Genomic DNA, 12,806 nt, shown 5'->3' on the forward strand with positions numbered 1-12,806 from the left:
GCTGCTAGTAGCGTCAGGGTCCACCATGGTGTGCAGCGGCGGACCCAGCATGCGCCATTGCCGGACCAGCCTAGTCGCGCGGCGGCGGCGTCCCACCCTATGTTCATGACGTGCGTTTTCAGTGCGAGTACACGCGTGCGTGCGTCCTCTGATCCCTCTCGTGTGATTGCAGGGAATACGCTTCTCAATTCCATCGGAGCAAAATGAGGGAGAGGAGCCATGGTGATGTGGGTATTGGCTATGGCTTCCTTTAGCAGAGCCTTGGGTTCGCCTAAGATACTCGCCTCGTCGCCTTCGTCAGGTACTACCGCCACATGGTATCATTAACTAATGAGTCGGGTCGTAGTCGTCTGATCTTTCACACTTGTCAGTACATCTTCTTGATCCTCTATTTCTTTTCTTAAGTTTTGTCCGTCATATTGACATGGAGCACAGACCACAGGGGTACGCCGGAGTTCCACGAGAGGACTGTAAAGCTCAACCAACAACCTGGGTTAACATGGGTACGATGCTCAACTCTTTGTTCTCTGTTTAGGTGAATTGCTTATGTGTGGGGATGGATTCAGATATTAGTTTGTTATGTCCTCCTTGTCAGCGAGTTCTTATTCGTCAATCATGAGATGCTTGTATAATACTCCCCAGGATTTGCCAGGTCAGATGAACTCATGGAAGCTAGTTTATACGTGTCACCAAGTTGAAAATTGTAATTGATTGTACCTATTATGATTTATCTTCTAGAGAAATTATTATGAGAATCTAGATAGTACATCTAAAATGTGTTAGTAATTAAATAGTTAGCTCCAATGCAATATTTTCATTATGATGATCCTCCCCCAGTACCTGTTCTGAGCTCGTGGCAACTCTGTTTGAGGGAGTGTGAATAGATTTGGAAGTGAATTATTGTTGTAGAATTGCAGTTTGAGTTTTATGAGCGATTCAACATGATTTCGGTAAATTACTAATGCAGAACTAATTTACTACACTTGTTTGTGTTAATCAAAAGTGATACTAACTATATGTTAATGCAGATTACTGTCCAATCAAGTAGATACGGCAACTGTAAAGATCAAAGCCTAAATAAGTTTTTTATTCGGCATGTGACCATCGCGTAATTGTAAGATTTTTTCTGTTGAAATTGTTGATCACACTTCCAATCAATGTGTGTAAGGACAACAACCTAAAAAGTTCATGCTTTCTTCACGGTTCTAGGTTGCTTGAAGGTTTCTTCATTCGTGGCTTTGTCGAATATTTTGTTTTTTACACCATTTGAAATCCAATCTAATATTTCAGGTGAGCTTTGTTGTTCACAAATCCATATCTTTAGTTCTATTCATATTACTTATTAGACAAGTACTAACATGTCTTTGTTGTTGTTTGTTGCAATGGTAGCTGATCTTTTGTAACTCATTCACACTGCTACATTTATGTCAGTGTTTCTAACAGGATCCTTCATAAGGCATCTTTCCAAAAGTTGATACGGACAAAGGAGGATCAAATGAACTCTAGTTGCCTTCAAAAAGTCATGAGAAGAGGTATCCAACGAAGGTTCACACCAACAAAGTCTCTATTGATGATCTCCAAAAATAAAAATGATGTTGTATTGGATGTGTAGCTTTTGTTATTTTGGATGGGGAATGTAAGTGTGATGTGTACACCGTTTAGAGAGAAGTTGGCTTGTAATGTGATGTGAAAAATGGTCAATGGAAAGATGGGCTTAAAAACACCACAAGTCCAAAATATGTTTTGTATTGAAGCAGGCCAAACTAATATTAGAGGAAAAAGGTAAAAAGAAAATAAAATTTCAACTGCTCCATAAAAAGGTGGGCTCCACTATTGGGTTCCAAGTTGACTGCGGGCCACAAAAAAATTAGATCCAAAAAAAGAAAATTAGCTGAATTATTGGGCTTGCCCCATTTGAAAACCGAGTGCGCATTAGCCCACCATAAATCTAGTGACGACAGCTTCTTCACCGAAGGTCCTATATAAGATGACGTTTTTTGCACGCTGCGTCACTATGAATAATCTATGACGGGGATTCTGTGACGATGCTAGTGACGCCTGAAAAATGTCACACATGAGTATTTTGTGACGTTTTCAGCTATTACATGACATTTCTTAGCTCGTCACAGTAGGTCCAATCTCTTGTAGTGTATATAGGTTATGAATGTCAGGCAAAGTGTTTTAAGTTTATATGATTTGCTCAAATATAAGTTGCAGTATATTTAACCATCACATTCGCGTAGATGCAAGAAGCTACTGTTGTCATAGCTAGATACTAAACAGAAAATTATTATGAACTAAGAATTCCAAGATACTCATTCAGCTAACAGAGATATGCATTAACATATTTGAGCGCTACAACCGAAAAGAGCTACTTACTCAAGCAGTGATGGAAAAACGTTAGAGATGACCAAATTGCGTTCAAACAAATTTATAATGGAAGTATAATGGTTATATATATGAATGAGATTGGGCCCACAAACAATGTATATGATTTGCTTGCTCTGTAAGTTACAGTTCATATAAGGGTGCCTAGATGCAGATCCTACTATTGTAACATTCATCGCCAAAATAGGAAATGCTTATTGGCTAGGCCTTGCAGTGTATTATCTACCTACAAGGTATACAACTCCAGCATAATTGGCACATGATGATCTCATGAGAGGAGAAAAGGACACATACCAGCAAGGCCAGATGAGACGCCCAGCCCACGCAATCTTGTGCTTGAGCGTGAGCTCGTATGAGATGCTAGCCTCGTCGTTCAGCCCCAGTTCCTAGGAGATGCTTGCATGCACACCTGGTCACCATCGTCCTGCTTGCTGCCGTTGTGTTCGAGTGCGTGCACGTGGTCGTCACCGTCCTGCTGGTTGCCTCTCTCACAACGCCTTCTACAAGCACGTCACTGGCCATAAGCATGCTGTCGTCCATGATGATGTTGCCGCATCGCCGGGGAGTACCTGGTGGCCGTCAACGTTCGCCATGTTATCTGTCATCGTTCGGGCGGACGCCATACTCCGCCAGCACACTGTCGTCCAGGTGGATGCGGCCCTTTGCGTGGTCAACAGCACACCGTCGTCCGGGTGGACAACGCCATCAGCAAGCAAGCCGTCCTCCTCCGTGTGGGTGCTCGCGTCTTGTTGAAGCCGATGTGGATGACCTCGTGTGCGCCGCCACCGAGAAGAAAGTCGTGGACCGGTAGGAGGCCGCCCTGCGTGAGCACATATGTATTCCTCGGTAAGGCCGCTGCCTTCCTGGTAGTTGTCGCTATGGTCGAGCACGTGACTATGCCGTCAGGAGATAGCTGATGTCAACACAGATAGAAATCGACCATGGCAGCAAGCACATCGAACAAACACACATCAACAAGCAAGCACACATACCTCCATCTTGGGATCCGGCCACCTAACGTTGACTTGCCCGCCCGTACAATATGGCCGCGTCGATAAGGGGTCGGCGTCATCAGGCCGCTGACGTGGAGATGGCATGGCGGGGGTGCCGATGGGGAAGATCAAAGGTTAGTTAAAAATATGACATGTAGTCATAAAAAATATGGTATGGCGAGGGTGCCGATGGCATTAAAAATATCCTGGTAGAGCGCGTGTGCGTTGCTACGGGCTACAATGCATATAAATGAATCAAATAAATAATTAATGTCGTCACCAAGGTCAAAGTGTTTTTTAGCATGTTAGATGCCCATGCATTATGACATGCCTTTTAGTGTATTGTCGTATTCAAGAAATTATTAACAATAAATTTCAAAAGAATTGTATATATATGCAGACAAACATTTAAGGAAGCACAAGATAAACTTTTTAAAAATTGTGAAGGATTAAATAGAATTCACAAACAACAGTAACCAGCAATTGTTTCTAAAATTTAATTCCTTCGCACTATATTTCTTTAAGGTAAAGACATTTAATAAAATGTAGATCAAATGTCGTATAAGACTATACCAGTACCTCACAAGCTATATGGATTGAATCAGCGAGCTAAAAACTCATCAAGAAGCGAATCAGTTACATGCCTACGGAAGTGAAGATTCAAGTTGAACCTGCAATAGTAGAAGCATTTACAGTGGCCTCAATATGTGAATGTACTGAAACTGGATGTACCTAAGACCATTTTCAGTGCATAGCCATATAAGGTTACTACTTAAGTTTGCTCACATAATATTTTCATAGCATATAGTACAAAGTAGTGATTGACTGGTTACGTGTAGATTTAAGACAATTGTGCATGCATATTACTCTAAATATTCGAATGCCCACAACGGAAAAAATCTGTTAATTCAATGGAATTAGATTTATCCAACAATATTTTTACCATTATCAATCTGCATAGTAACTTGCAACTGATAACAAAGACATATCCCTGAGATTACTCCAAATAAGTCACTTGCTAACCTTAAAAAATAAATCAATACCATCTCCGACATATCGTCTCAGAGGCATTATGAAGCTAGCGCTCTATGTTCATCCATTCGAGACCACAAGAAATTCGCATTCGAGACCACAAGAAATTCCTACAATGTTGAAGCAGTGGCTAAACCTTGCAACACGAGCATCCATACATAAATAAATGACAAATAAAAATGCAGAGGAAATATTTCATGGAAAAGGGGAGTATCAAATTTGAATCTAGTTCACCATCTTGCTGGTACATATGCTACAAAAGGAAATATTTCAGAACTGTAACTTGGCAAGTTGTCGTTTTTTTAACATCATATTCTTGATGAACTACAAAAGGTGGAACAAATGGCTGTCCTTATTTTCTGAACCCTACACTTGATAATGTATTGGGAATATCCAGATAATCATACATTTAACTAAAGTCCAGTGATGCATAAGCAGCAGCAAGAATCAAGTGTGTCAACCTCAGGATCCCCATGTCTCTAAAGTAATAAATTTTAAGGAAGCGCCTGAATTGTTTGTACGACGCTTCTGAGAGAGGGTTGGTCACCATCGAATAGGTAACTATGCTTAAAGCAAAGTGCCTAACCTATAGATCAGATTACCTAAATTAGTAGATGGAAGAACTCGGCCCTATACTATTATACAGCCTAAGCACCAGATTGACACCTAAGAAATGGATATCTAGTGTCCATATTTCCCTATCTGTAGTAGAAGATAAAACTAAATCAAATCGAAGGTCCCCGTGCATTGATTTGGAAAATGCCAATCAGACTCTGAGCATAATAGAGATTGCATTACACAAATAAACAATCGATTTGGGTGGAACTGGTTCTACTTCTTCAATAGTACCAAAACCAATCCAGAAAACCGGCAACCACCTGGGCAGGAAAGTTCTTGTGCAACAGAGAAGCACGTGGGAAGCTGGAGGGTGAAGGAGCCATGAGGAGGCCAACAGAGGTCACAGAAGCTGCAGGGCAGTGGCGCTAGACAGTGGTTAAGGACGAAGACCGTGTAGACATCCGCGGAGCCGGTGGGGCCGCATGCCATAGCAGAAGGTGCATTCTTTAACATTTCTCTTTACCTTTTAGAATCGTCAACAATGACAATAATGTTGAAAGAATTAGCATAGATAAATTAGTGATACTAAAAACATGATGGCATGATTAGTTAAACCATTACCGCTCATTCTCACCTTACTGACTCATAACAATCAAGCCTAAAAACCATGATCTGACCATGGACAAAGACAAAGACAAAATGGGCAAAAAATCTATAAATAGAACTGTAGCAATATTATTGCGTACCAACAAAAACTAAATGGCAGTGTGATGGTAATGTGCATTCAACCCTGGTTTTTTTATAGTCCACATGAAATTGGACAAGGATTCAGATTAGCACCTGATCGACACCAATGCAACCGATGCGGGGACGAACTTGGACTCTTCGACGGCGACGACAAAGTGGCCGACGGCGCCCTTGGTCATCTTCTCGTGGAAAAGATAGTCGCCACTGCTTGCGGCCCTTTACAAGGTTGACCTCTGAGTCATCCACGTCGGCGTAGTCGTTCTGCTCTCGTAGTTAAAAAACCCCAGAGGTAATGTACCACACCATAAGGCAAGTAGTATGAATCAACTTTGAGATTTCATATGGTTAGATATAGTAGACTAAATTAATTAGGCGGGGTTTGTGTACACATCAGTAACAAAATGAATAATCAATAAGGCAAAGTTAGGGAAATCCACATACTGAGAAAACATTGTTAATGCAGTGTGAAATAAGAGAGGGATGAAACATAGAATAGTTGTTCATCATATGTTAAGAGAAGATGTGCAGCAAAACAAGTTGTGCTGTTTGAAGATGAGTGTAACCATGGACAATTAGGTCAACATGTTCTGATGCTAACAAAACCAGGGACACCTGAATTAATCCTAAAATTATATTAATCTCAAATTCTTCAGTTTTTTTCCTATAAAAAACGCCCACTGTAACTATGTTTTAGTTCTTCATCACTCCTTCCACTTTCCTGAAAAAAGGAAAAGGAATAGGGCAGTACTAACAAAGGGGGATATCTTACTTGAGAAATAACAATGAATATCTTATACTTTTCAAATAATTTCAAAAATGTTTTAGTGGTATACCAGGCCAAAATAATTTGTATCGTGCTTACTTAGACAGAATTTTCGACGTGAAGGTCGTCTACATTTATTAGTTCTCGACTTGAACATGAATTGATTGGTGTTTTGAAATTTTAATGATTTAAAGTGAAGTTGTGATGCTGCGACTGTCACGTGTGACGGCATGGGGTGTTTGTGGCGGTGGTGGGCTCTGAGTGACTTGGTGATGGTGTCGCGGCAAGAGGACTGAGCAAGCAGAGACCTGCACGCGTAGCGGCATGGGAACTGAAGCCATAAAAGAATTTGTAAACTGCAGTAAGTAGAGTAGTAAACAAATTACCATCCGTCTTGTTATGCAAGCATGAGATGATGGATTTTGCATAGATCGTACATTGTCTGAAGCTAACTCTTCCAATAGAAACTATATATTTGCACATCAACCTGCTTGTTCTGGTCCTCGTGTTAATAGAAATCTGAGAAGTGGTCAGCGGCAATCGACAATTCTGAGCGAATAACCATTATTGGCTGCACAAGCAGAAATTTAGAAGCTTGCATTCATAGGCATCTATTCACTGGGCTACTGTATGACTGCTACATACAGTTACTTTTAGGTGGACATCAGAATTTTAACATTGATGATTTGGTCCATTCGAGTAAAAATAGGTGGTAGTGTATCACGTTCATACCTTGATGCTCTCGTAACTAAGATACATAGATAGGTAAGTCTTTATGGCGTAACTCAAGCTTGTATCACGTTCGGACCTCCATGGACGACCTTGAGGGACGGCGGGCCGCCAGTGCGGCTGCGGATCTGGGCGCTGCCTCCCCTTGCTGCCGGATCCCTCCATTCCCTTCCCTCCCTTGGGAGAGGGAGAGAAGGTGAGGGGGTGGAGGAGGCCGCCGGCGGTGTCGCCATGGTCGGGCAGGGCTCCTCCCGCCTGCCTGCTAGGTCGACGTGGCATCGGGTGGGCTAGGGTTTCGCCCGAGCTGCTGGGAGACGTGTTGACGGAGAGGGCGGGGTAGAGGGAGGTCGCCGGCATGGATGGGGGAGAGGAGGCCACCAGCGAGGTATGTCACCGGGGAAGATGGGATCGGCGGCGGCGGCGGTGTTCAGTCCTTAGGAAACAGATCGAGAGAGGAGTCGAGGGGGCCTTGTTCCTTTGATTTCGCTCGAGGGCAGTCTGCTCGTGCGTGCGAGTCCTGGTTTTTTTCGTAGGTTTTTCCAGGACAAAAAAACCCGTCTCTGGTGAGACGAAAATTGACCGACGAAGACTACCAACTGCTCCATTAGGAGTAGAGAGGAACGACCTTCCTGACAACAATGTCATTGATGCTCGCCTTCTTCTGTTCTGCACCCACATTGTAATATAACTTGGAAATTAAATTGGTGTTCACTGCTTTGACAATTTTAGCTTGAGTAACAACAAAATTTGATGATAGCACCCTTTCTTGAAGAAAACCCGTCCTCGGGTTTGTCTCCAATTTCTGTCCAACCTTTCTCTCTAGAATCTTCACCTCTAGGGTGATTGCACTGTCTGCCATCGGTTTCAGCACGTGTCTCCTTCCATCATGCATGAATGTGTATGTGTTTGATCTTTCAGCAATGGTCTTCCCAATAGCAACTGACACGCATCCATCGGTACAACGTCATAGTCCACCTTGTCAATATAGTCTCCAACCACAAATTTTACACGTACCTTGTGTGCGATTTTTAATTTACCAGAATTGTACAACAACTCCACATGGTGCAGATGCGGATGCTTCCACATAGACAAGCCCAAAGTTTGCACTAGGTCTTTGCTAATGGCGTTGGTGAAGCTACCACCATCAATGATCATCTTGCATGTATGGTCTTTGATTTTGCACTGTGTTTTAAACACACTCCATCGCTGGCCTTTCGCATCACCGTCTTGTACCTTCTTTACCAAAAGATTCAGCCCCTCGGTCGGTGCAATGACTTTTTCCTTTCTTTTTTCCTGTTGCTCTCTTCTTTTTAGCAAATGATTTTTCCAGTCTGCGATGAACACATCTGTTGGCATGGAAATAAAACGGATTTGTTGTCCCTTTCAAGATACAGAGTAACTATTTTTCTTGGAATTCCGAACAGCCCCAACATGTTTGCACCATGGGTTCCCAAGTAGCAGATGACACGACACCATGGGCACAGGACAAACATGAAAAAAAATTCTGCACAACAATATTTCTCCAAAGTAAAAATTAGCAAAATGTTGTGGGTAATTTGGATTTCACCTTCGAACCACTTTAGTGTGTATGGTCTTTCAAGAGGTGTCATCTTCAGCCCCAATTTTTCCACCACCTCGATGCTCACCATATTGACTGCAGTACTCTCATCGATTGTCAGATTGACACGTCGCTCGTTCACAATGCAACGAGTGTGAAAAAGAATGACTTCGCCAATGCCTTCCTCCTCCATCAATATGTTCTTGCTCAACATGTTGATGCTCGCCTCCGCAAACGATATTGCAAATTGAATCGCCGTGACTAACCTTAGCTCCGAATACCACTTGATGAGGCACGGACTAGAGAGATGCTAATTCATGATGATGCTTGATTAACAGTCCGTCCTCCTGTTCCTCCTCGGAGTCCTTGCAACCTCCAAGAATATTTTTCACCCACGTACAAAAATACACGAACAAAAATAATGATCCCCTTGGATCAGCACGTAGGCGTTGATGTGATGATCAACCCTCTGTCGCTAGCAAGTTTTCACGATAGGAAAATCACAAATGATACACAAGATATGGTCACCCAAAACCTGGACGTTTTACTGTGTTGTTCATAACTCACGAATAAATTCAAAACTGATCTCAATTACATCGACGTAACGCATTTACCAATTTTTTATTAATCATACACTACTAGGAAAAAGCCTAGTAGCAGCGAGGGATTTAGGCCTATCAGTAGCGCGGGCAGTAGCACTACTGGTACATCGCTACAACTAAAGGTTAGCAGTAGCGTGCCTCAACCAACGCTACTGCTAAATCGACTTAGTACTAGCGCTTTCCCAGAGGAGCGCTACTGATAATTAGTAGTAGCGCTTCTCCCTGCCTGCGCTACTACTATTATTTCGTATTTTATTTATTTTTTATTTCATGTTGTATTCATACACCTTTACACAAGTTTTCATACAACATGAATCTAGAGATTGTTTTTACATCATAATGAGTTATTACATTACGGGGTGAAAGAACCGTGGACTAGTTTCAAGTGGATGTCCATCCACTTGAAACTAGTCCGATGTTCTTTCACCCAATGATATAATAAATATCATCATCATCATCATATCATTAACAACTTATCATCATAATACATCATTGTCATATAACATCTCCTCAAGATCATCGTTTTCATCAATGAGACATCACATAGCAAATTGGTCACTAGTCGTAATGAAAACTACTCCTCATCATCAACTCTAACACATTGTACCACATAATAAACATATTATACCTCATAGGACCTACTACATTCTCTTAGGACCTACTATATTCTCTAAGGTAAAATAGCAAAAAATAAGATAGCTCCTGACTCTCCATTATGGAGAACGGAGATTATCCTGTCTCCAATTCTTGCCTTTCTCTTAATGTTACTTCCAAGAACCTCCTTGCGAATGTCCAAACATTTTTTTCATTTTTTGATTAGCATGTGTTCACCGGTTTTAAAAATCCAATATCCACAGGTGAGCTCCCTAGATTGACCTGGCTATATGTTCATAACTGCAAGGCGTGATACATCAGATGAGGCACACAATCCATCGGGATTTTTTTGTTGAAAAACATAGTAATAACTTCTTAGTTAGCAATGATGTACTAGTTTTAGAAGTATGCAAAAGATGCACGGATGTCATAATAGTAAAAAATCTTACCAGGGTATCTCCATAGAAGTTACCGTGGTTCAACACGTGCACTAGTGGCACGTATTCACCATAATTTGGAGGAGTTCGATAATAGGTATAGTAATTCTCAAGATAAGTACAAAATGCGATCAGATGACTTTTCTCCTTATAAGTTAATTCGGAGCCATCAGTGTAGTGGGTTTTGTCTACCATCTTCCGCACATTCTTTGAAGAATCAAAATAAGATGTCAATGGAAATAAGCTGTCAACTATTTTGAAATAAACAATATAAATTAGTTAATAACCAAGTTTGAGAAACTCACATTGTGGTAGAATCGGAAGCGTATCAACAAGGATCCAAATGTCCATATTGTCTTGCTCGATGTCAGGATCACGAAGATCCATGGTGACAATCATACCCTCATAAAAACCATATATTTTGCAAAGTGCTTCCCAATTTTGGCAACCAAAATGGGTTACGCTCTGAGAATTGTACAGATTTACTTCAAAATCCATATCATGATGGGTCCTTAGGTGTATTTTCTTTGTTTCAAAATTTTCATGGTCTTCAAAACCCATCCTCTCCAAGATATAGCGTCTTGCATGGCATGGGATAAGCTAGTCAAATTGTAAAAGATGAAAATTAGACGTTGAAATAGTTGAAGTCATGCTTAATTACGAAAAAACACTTGTCGTTGTTGCGTACCGTTTCAACATTGAAGGCCTCCTCGAGCTTAATGCTGAAGCGCCGATCTTCGTCCAGCTGAAGGAACCTGTCGCACAGATCTTGATCATCGTGGCACCAGCTGCACTCCCCTGGGAGACTATCGTCGTCCGAGTACGATATTTCCTACGTTCATAATTCAAAGATTAAACTTGTACAATTAAATATATGTACTAAAAAACCTAAATTAGATCATTATTTTTCGAGAAAATCCAGGCCACTCGATATTTCCTACATATTCTAGCACAAGTCATTCCAGAATTCACGGAAAACCCTTCGTCGGCGGCTCCAGGGAGCTCGGTGGGGAAGTACTTGTCGGGGCCTAGCTTCCTCCTCTTGTTCTGTTCTATTGACGGTTCGACGGATGGTTGAGTTAACCGAAGCACAAAAGTACCTAGTTGCACAGGTAGCTTGAGGGCAGCATGCTTTGACAGGTAGTCGGCGATGTCGTTCTCCATCCGGGGGAAATGCTCTGCTTGTATACCGTCAAAGCGCTCCTCCAGTCTCCTCACTTCATCTACGTAAGACTCCATCAACGGGCTATGATAATCTTTGTTGATCTGCCTGACGACAAGCTGCGAGTCACCCCTGACGATGAGCTTTTGACTCCGAGGTCTGCCATGATCCTGAGACTCGCAAGCATTCCCTTGTACTCGGCAGTGTTGTTTGTTGACATCACCCTGGGAAAGCGCATTTGGATCACGTACTTGAGGTGCTATCCGGTGGGTGCGACGAGCAGCATACCAGCACCGGCGTGTTGTAGCGAGAAGGCTCCATCAAAGTACATGATTCAGTTGTGACTCATTTCCCTGCCAGGGAGAGTGGTCTCCTGGGCCTCTTCGTCTGGCGTCGAGGTCCATTCAGCCACGAACTCGCCAAGACTCTGCTCTGAATCGTCGAGGTGCCTTCGAACTTTAAGCCAAAACTTGTCAGCTCCAGGGCCCATTCCATAATCCTCCCCGTTGCATCCGAGTTATCCAGTATCTGTTGCAACGGGAGGCGGGTGACAATGGTGATCTCGTGCTCTTGGAAGTAATGACGCAACTTCCTCGAGGCCATAAGGAGGCCGAAGAGCAATTTTTTGCACACCAAAGTACCTCGACCTAGCCCCCTTGCAAGAGGGAGCTGACAAAGTAAACTGGGTGCTGCACCATTTTCTTCTTCTGCACCACTCCACTTAGTCGCGTGGGCCCTGTTGCACTGGCGTCATCCCTTTCCGGGGACTCAGTCTTGCCGGGAATGAGCCCTGCCGGGGAGGGTTCCGGCTTGCCATCCGTTGGTTTTGCCGTTGCCGCTGCCTCTTCGTCGACCTCTCTCTGCGCCACCAGTGCGGCACTAACCACCTGATTCGTTGCCGCTAGGTACAACAGCAACGGTTCTTGTGGTTTAGGCGCAACCAGCACTGGGGTAGAGGAGAGGTATTTCTTCAAATCCCGCAGTGCTGCCTCGGCCTTCGGGGTCCACTCCATTGGGACCGCCTTCTTCAAGATCTTAAAAAGGAAAGGGCACGCTTCGCGGACATGGAGATGAATCTGCTCATGGCGGCAACAGAGCTAGTGAGCCAATGCACGTCCTTGCTCCGCTTAGGTGCCTCAATCTTCTTGATGTCCTTGAACTTGTCTGGGTTTGCCTCAATCCCACGCTGTGACACAAAGAACCCGAGAAGCTTGCCGGACGGGACACCGAAGACACACTTCTCA

At 42.9% G+C, this 12,806-nt stretch overlaps 1 long non-coding RNA gene across 1 annotated transcript; it reads right to left on the minus strand.

Annotated features, from left to right (window-relative positions):
* Positions 1-2,443: 2,443 nt before the first annotated feature.
* On the minus strand, positions 2,444-7,640 carry LOC123064810 (uncharacterized). Its single transcript, XR_006430801.1, has 3 exons — positions 3,960-7,640; positions 3,381-3,467; positions 2,444-3,208 (listed from the first exon to the last, which is right to left on the minus strand). It is a non-coding gene; the product is annotated as an uncharacterized lncRNA (long non-coding RNA).
* Between the last annotated feature and the right edge of the window lie 5,166 nt (positions 7,641-12,806).

Source organism: Triticum aestivum, chromosome 3B (genome assembly GCF_018294505.1).
Source record: "Triticum aestivum cultivar Chinese Spring chromosome 3B, IWGSC CS RefSeq v2.1, whole genome shotgun sequence".
Taxonomy (NCBI): domain Eukaryota; kingdom Viridiplantae; phylum Streptophyta; class Magnoliopsida; order Poales; family Poaceae; genus Triticum; species Triticum aestivum.